The sequence below is a fragment of the Pseudonaja textilis genome, chromosome 7 (assembly GCF_049901715.1).
Source record: "Pseudonaja textilis isolate UNSWEBS1 chromosome 7, rPseTex1.2, whole genome shotgun sequence".
NCBI classification, from domain to species: domain Eukaryota; kingdom Metazoa; phylum Chordata; class Lepidosauria; order Squamata; family Elapidae; genus Pseudonaja; species Pseudonaja textilis.
This window is the reverse complement of record NC_141996.1, coordinates 34,270,333-34,278,862: the sequence shown is the minus strand read 5'-3', so window position 1 is coordinate 34,278,862 and position 8,530 is coordinate 34,270,333.

Genomic DNA, 8,530 nt, shown 5'->3' with positions numbered 1-8,530 from the left:
GTTTTGTTTTAATAATGCATACATTCTTTACAAATGAAGAAGGCAAAAATCTAGAAATTGCAATCCAAATATTCATTTTTTAAATATTTAATGAAACTGATTTTAATCTACAAAGGTTATGCCACAGTAAAAGTGTCACAGAATTATTTCTACATGTGTTCATTCCTACATTATTAAATAGTTCTCTTAGAATCTTAGAGTGTTACTTTAAGTGTTTCTATTCCTGCAACATCTTGGATTGGTGATAGAGAATAATTTCTGTAAAAAAATACAAGAATGTCCACAATATGTCTAAAAGTATAATTTGCTAGCTATTGAACAATTTATGAATTTTTCTAATGAGATAACTGTGTGTGTGTTTTTCTGCTGTGAACACTACTTAGCATATGTTCCATGTTGCTTAGAACAATAAGGGTGTGTTTGTATGTTTTTGCATAGAAGTATTTGTTTTAAGTGAAAAGAACAAGTTTGCCAGTCCTTGACTGAGAAGTATTTAAAATGAGAAGTTAATAATACAATGGCATACCTTGTTGCCTAGGTGTTTGCCATTGTTCACTCTTCAATTGCCTGTTCCTGCCACTTTCCAACTGGGTAGGATGAAAGAAAGATTTGAATAAATTGAAGAACCTGAATTATATCCCTAAGGTCCAGCTCCAGAATGCCACTGATTCTACAAGGAGTACCATATATACTTGAGTATAAGTTAAGAATTTTTGCCTGCACATATATCCCTCAAATTGAGTTCTTCTTACGCATAGTCAAGAGTTCAGTTTTTTTTAAATTACAAAATTTAAATGGTAAAGTGAAAGTTTGCAGTTTGCCATCTTTCCCTGCACACATTTCTGGTAGGTAGGAAATCACCAGGCCTGGAAATTGCCAACAGTTACCACATGATATAGCTTTCAAGCCAAATGTTATTAGTAGAGCAGAGGAGACAAACAATTCTGTGACTGCCAAAGAAGTGTTGTCACTCAGAAGGAGTGGAATTCTCTATTGACCCAGAGGACAGGATAAGAATCAGTGAAAGATGTTCAAGATATACTGTACATGAGGAGAAACTTCCTTAACTGTACAAGCTGGCAGCCAATGGAACAGGCTGAAATGATTAAAATAGTCTTCATAAGAGTTCTTCGCTCAGAGGCTGGATAGTCGTATCTTAGAGATGCCATTGTGGATTCTGCACAGAGCAGGCTCCAACTCTATGATACTGTAATATTTCCTTAATAGCAATTAAAATAACTGCAATTAATAAGTTCTGTAAATTTAATCACAGAATTTAGTCCCAGCTAAGGTTAGCCAAACTGGAGACTATATTCTAGCTTTCTTTTGATCAAAGAAAGGAACGAAGTTTTAAAAAATGGTGGGAAAGACATAGATTTGTGGCTGGTAAGTAGAATTTCTTTGAAGATTTAAAAACTCTCAAGTTCTGAATATGAAGATGTGACTAGGAACCAACGTCTTGCTTAAATGCATTCTGATGTGAGCCCTAAAATATATATGAACTCAGCCATTGTGGCTTTAACCATTTCTTAATGGTTTAGCATGTTGTGTGAACCTACCAATTATATTTTATTCAGCAAACCATGAACCGCAACTTAGTATTATGTATAATCCCACTTATTGTCTTACCACTGTGATGAAGCTACATTATATTTATGGAAGCATTCAGAAAATTCCACATTCTGAAATATCCAGAAAATTCTTTGGTGGCTTTATTTAATACTCATAACCTTTTTCATCATAGGATGTATCACATAGTTTCATAGTCACTTCCAAAAAATCCTCTCGCACTTGCAACCTGATAATAGAGTTTACTAATAGACAGACACAATGCTTTGGAAGAGAGCCCACTGTCGGTAGAACTAAAGGGTACATGTACTTTATCAAACATTTGACAGATTTAGGTTTCATTCATTCTTGAATGATCACTATGTCTACTGTATGAAGCTGGATAGTTTTGAAGTGACTAGCAGTGATCCTGATTAAGTTTAGTTCATATGACTTAATTTGTATTTCACTATTTGTAAGAACCACTGTGTGGACCATGGCTGATGATAGCTACACTATTAGATTGAGCAGGCCAAGTTGTAGAAAATTAGCCACTTGCCACCAAATTTTGGTGATATATAAATATGCAAATTTCAGAAATAATAAAAATTGGTTAAGAGTTTACTCTATGTATAGGTTATCTTCCCTTCCCTTCTTCCTTCCCTTTCTTTTTCCTTTTTTCCTTTCCTTTCTCTTTTTAACTTTCCCTCTCTTTGCTTCTCTTTCTCAATAAATTACAAGAATCTTGTAATTTATGACTTAATATTTTTTTTCAGTAGGATTCCCCAAATAATTTTAATATTGATGAAGTTAGTTCTGTTCCAACTTGTTTGGCATAATAATTGCCCTGTTGTTAGACTCATTCACCAATCTAAAACATTTTGTGGGAAAGGAAAACCAACCTGGTGATAGGATGAGGTTAGAAAGAAAACACCTTTACATTTAGAACAGATGACCTTTTCCTCCATTAGGTATATATATTCCTGAACAGCCTCCTTTCTAGGACACCACAAATAAAACTGCACTGACAGAGTAACAGAAACATCTGTTTTTGCCCCACCAAGCACCATGGGAGGAAACTCTGAAACATTTTCTCTATACGCTCAAGTGTTAGTTCTGTGCAGTATATATTATATAGCATCTAACTTGTTCGAAGCCTTATAACAAATTTCTATAGGATTTAAGTTTTTCACAGAATTGCACCTTTCTCTATGATGTTATCATTCTACAGAAAAATTCAAGGTAGGCAATTATAATAGCAATACATATTAGACTTATGTAGTGCTTCACAGTGCTTTTTACAGCTGTCTCTAAGTGGTTTAAAGAGTCAGCATATTGCCCCCAACAATCTAGGTTCTCATTTTACGGACCTAGAAAGGGTGGAAGGCTGAGTCAACCTTAAACTGGTGAGGATCGAACTTCTGGCAGTGAGCTGAATTAGCATGCAATACTACATTCACTGAGCCACTGCTGACCAGTAATAGAGATCAAGTACCACTGTCTGTCTGTCAGCTGTGGCTTTCTACAACTTCAATATTATTATTGGATGTAATTATTGGCATTTCTTGGGAGAGTTTCTACTCCAGCGTGATAAAGATTCCTGAGATTAAAAAAAAACCCACATTCTGTTTTCCAGCATTTTAGCTAAACCTAACAAACAATATTATTTATGGGCTGGCTCTCGGTGCTATGGGTTGTTGTACTGTTTTCTTTGTAATGTACCAGACATCAGCTTCAGTCTTGATGTGATATCCCAAGATCTCTAGTGGGTTTTAAATAATCCTTTATGTTAATAAAGTTCCAAAACCAAACAGCCTTGAAAATACATTATGGTGTGGTGCTATTGATAATGAATAACAGTATTTTCAATTAAATCTTTCAAAAAAGGCATATTGAAGCAGAGTTTCTCTGTTTGTGGGAGAATGAGAACAACTCAGTGAGCAAGATGAATGTGGATCCACAAAGTCAGGTATGCAATAAAGTATCAGCTGTTGTTCAGATGAAATCTCATTCCCCCCAGGCACCAAAAAGAGTATCTTATTCCTAATGGCAGGCTATTTAAGTTCCCCTGAGTCATTCTGATTTGGTGTCACCCAGTTCCATGCAACTTCCTCCCGCTCTTCCAAGTGTCAGTGCATCAGTGGAATAAATTATTGCGTTCTGATTTGTATGTGCACCTGTATTTATATATGGGACTATGTCTCTACTAAAATGTATCATAAGGTTGTAATACACGTAGCCAGCACACGTCAGATGTAAAATGGACTGTGTTATATTGCTATTTAAAAAGCTGAATTTTTTTTTACTACAGGCAGTCCTCGACCTGCAAAAGTTCATTTAGTGACTGTTTGAAGTTGCAACGGTGCTGCAAAAAGAGACATGACTGTTTTTCACGCATACAACATTGCAGAATCCCCATGGTCACATGATCAAAATTCAGATGCTTGGAAACTGGTTCATATTTATGACATTTGTTGCATCCCGGGGTCATGCGATCCCCTTTTGTGACCTTCTCATAAGCAAAGTCAACAGGGAAACCAGATTCACTTAACAACCACATTCCTAATTTAACAACTGCAGTGATTGACTTAACAATTGATCAAGACAGGTTGTTAAATGGGGCAAAACTCACTTAACAAATGTTTGACATAACAACATACATTTTGGGCTCAATTGTGGTCATAAGTTAAGGACTAGCTGTATTAGAGACTTATATTGTTTAGCTAAACATACTCTGAAAGGAGGCTAATAGAATAATAATTATAAGCATGCAAATAATTTAAGTTCATGAGGACAATGTCCTATTGATATTGTCCACGAGACAGAATGGAGGGAGTCTAAACCATCTAGAGAATTCAGAATTAGTTGAATAACATTTCTCTAACATAAGAGCCTTCAAGTGTGCCTTTGCCTTAACTGAAAAGTGATTCAGTCGAATACATTCCCATGTATAGCATTACTTTGGGCGGGCAGCCATTACATATCCCATCACTTTCCTTCTTTCTATAGAAAGAATCAGGGCTATGTGCTCCTACAACATAAACCGTGCCATTCATATTTGAGTCATTACTGCATGTATCCAGTTTGTGTGATCCAGTCTGTTGTGTAATGGCAATCCTTGAAAATTTGGTGGAATAAACTTTATTTCAATAATCTTGAATGTGTTGTGCAAATGTGTGTTAATACATCATATCAGCATACAACAACATTGAATTCCACAACTCCAAATTACCTCAGCTGTCAAACAGATGTATAGTTTTGTAAAGAAACACACACATACACACATCCTTTCAGAGTGTCTGAATTCTTGTATTATTTTTGTCACTAAATGTTATCTGATGAGCTTCAGGTTGGTCCTACAACTTATAAAGAAGTTGAGTGAACAAATAAGAACAAAATATTGTGCTATTTCCATTTATTTCATAAACAGACATTCAACATACAATTTGCCAATGTGAAATAGTATTTCACAGGTGGGACTGGCTAAATTTTGATAGAGTGTCAAATCTTCTGGAAGTTATAAGCATATATGGAATCTGAAATCCTTGGGACATAGAGAAAAGTGTTCTGTATTGACCTTTGGCCTGTTCTTCTGGAACTCAAATGTAGCCGGATAGGCTGGTTATTAAGAGGGAATGATATTCATGGTGTGGGTGTGAGGTGTATGAGTAGAACGTTTGAATCAGGAGGCAAACAATAAAAGATGTAAATGTGCATTTGTTTCTACATATTAGTGTCTCCAAATTAATAGACACATTGGCCCTCAATGTGACATAACCACAAGTTTTCTCAGGGTTATATTTGCATGTCTGAAAATAGTTCTGTGAAAGCTCTTGTTTCTTATACTTTTAAGAACATTAAATGCTCACATTTAAATGCTCACCTATTACTTCTATCACAAGAGTCTATGAATTCAACTTAGTGTTAATTTGCAGGTTAAATTGCCTCACTGTGGTATTTGAAATCAATCAGAGAACTACCTAAATGCTCTTACTAGTTGTCAGAGTCCATTAATTCCTTACTGCATGAGTATGAAAAGTATTCTTCAATATTATTAACTCAACAGGATTTGAAATGTGTTAGACTAATTGTAGAACAGGCCTTTAAAAACTTATCATACACAACTATACTTCTTAATTTAAATTTGCAGTTGATATATATTGTATCGCTTTTCTCTTTGTTGGAGACATATATCTGTCTGTCTTTGAGGAGACATGTAGCTGTCTGTCAGTGGTGGTATTCAAATTATTTTACTACCGGTTCTGTGAGCGTGGCTTGGTGGGCGTGGTGTGGTATGGGGGGGCGTGGTGTAGCTTTGTGGGCGTGGCTTTGTGGGCATAGCAGGGGAAGGATACTGTAAAATCCCTCCCCACCCCACTAACCTGTTTTCCAGCTCAATTCTCCTGTGCACGGCAACAAAAGAAGACCCAGCTGATCAACTGGATTTCTGATCAGCTGAGACTTGGGAGGCAGCAAATAGATGGGGGAAGGACCAACCACAGGTGGTATTTACCGGTTCTCCAAATTACTCAAAATTTCTGCTACCAATTCTCCAGAACCTGTTCTCCACTGTCTGTATATGTGAGTGTGTATGATCATTCATATATACAAATCTACATACATATATATTGACCAGAGGCACTATAATATAGTACAGGTAGTCCTTGACTTACAACAGTTCATTTAGTGACCATTTGAAGTTACAATTGGATTGAAAAAATTGATTTATGACCATTTTCAAACTTCTGACCATAGCAACATCCCCATGGTCACATGATCAAAATTCAAATGCTTGGCAATTGCTTTATATTTATGATAGTTGCCTGGGTCATGAGATCACCTCCTGTGACCTTCTGACAAGCAAAGTCAATGGGGAAGCCAGATTCACTTAACAATGTTACTAACTTAACTTTAGCAATTCACTTAACAACTGTGGCCAAAAAGTCATAAAATGGGGCAAAACTCACTTACCAAATCTTTCACTCAACAGCAGTAAATGTTGGGCTCAACTGGTCATAAGTTGACAACTACCTATACATAGGAGGCTATATTATACTGGTTCATTTGGTACCGTACTTTCATCACCTTCCTCCAATCTGATATCCTTTAGCTATATTGGACTTTATTCCACAACCTGGGAAATTTATTATAACAGCAACTCTCCATTTTATACAGGGTTTCTCTCCTTTCTACTCTTTCCTGGAGGTGGCAGGACTTGAACATGAAATTTCACATTGAACGATGTCCCTTTCTTTAAGTCTAAACCCCCAGAACTTATCAAAATCACTGATTAATTTTAATTTTTAATGATAACATGGTTTCCATTTTTATGCCAAGTGCATTGGTTCTAAACTGCATGTAATGCCTTGATTAAATATTCAGATCTTCATTTAGCTGAAGCTTGAGTGAATCTTCAAGAGTAAAGTAATGGTTTGCATGACATAATTCAAAGCATATTTTTATACTCTATGAGCACGCTTCATGCACAGTTGACATCAAATTGTCTTTCCTCTTCTTTCCCCGAGAAATTTATCTCTTCAGTGATGGTAAGCCTTTTATGATTAGCATTGTTCTTGAACACCTGATTATAGCTTAGCCGCATAATTAAGATGACTGATTTGGACTGCAATGACACACTTCTAAATATAAACAAAACAATCAGTATGGAAGCAAGTTTTATTTCAGAACATACTAGATTCACCACATTGCTGAAACAGATACCTGTGCAACCCATTAAAGTGTATTATTCAGTGCCGGTTTACATGATACATGTAGAAAACATTCGCCTGTATTGCTTATTAGCATGCCTCTTGTCTCATGGCCAATAAACCACTTGGGAGCTTTACATGGGAATAGTAATCAGTTTTTATTCATTGGAGAAATAATACTGCTGTTGAAAACCAAGACGGCATTTTAATTCAGTGTTCCACTCTTGGGAGTTTCTATTATGTATAGGCTGTAAATACTCAGCATCAAATGATTCCCATTCCAGTTAAAATAATTCGATAAATAAAATATCAACATTAAAGTTTACTACTGTAGTAAACTGATCTCATGAGCCAGATATTCAAATACAAGTCTGATTTGTAGCATTAAGATATATACAAAAATAACATGCTTATAAAATCAACTGGCAGTGGTGGCTAAACAATTATTTCACCTTTATATAAAAATGGAGACTTGTGCTACCCACATATCAGAATGTTCTGAAGCCTAAGAAGCTAACTTACTGAAAATCTATTTTGTGAGGAGGCTTCTAGGGCAGTTCAGCTGAGTGTTTTGCCATTTTAACTTCTTGGGCCATTTTTTCCTTTGAAAATCCATAATAAAAACTAAAATACAGAAAAATCTAGGTAACGATAACAGGAAAACAGGCCTTTATGTGGAACATTCAACCAAAAGTAGAGGTGTTCCAATAGCTGCTGTTTGCTCATTTCACAGATGATTTTATGAATTTATCTATTTCAATTGTTTGGCATTTATGTTTTACTTTTGAATTATCTTTTTTATCTTAAATTCAAATGAAACAGCATACTGATAAAAAAGCTGTTGATCTGAACCAACCAGCAATGTCCAGATTATATATTTGTGCCATGAAATTATGCCTGGTTAATCATACTGGACAGAACTTCATGGCTCAAATACATCAACAGGATGTTGCCGGTTGGATCAAGTCAAGAGTTTATCAGTATCCTGTTTCTCATAGTAGCCAATTACTTGCTTCTGGGAAAATGAAAGTTAGGATGACAGCAACAATTTTTTTGATATCCTCCTCAACAACTTTGCACAAGCATCCAAATACTTTTTTCAATTTAATTTTGTAAAGATTGGGAGATCATTTTACTTGTTGAAATGGCACACTAGTGACACCTAAAGCATCTTGTCGGTTGAACTTAAGCTGAGAGACCTGAATGGATGAAAGATGAACTTTTCAAGAGTCTAATGGTTCTTGCAGAATATACAGAATGGTAACAGGCAGATT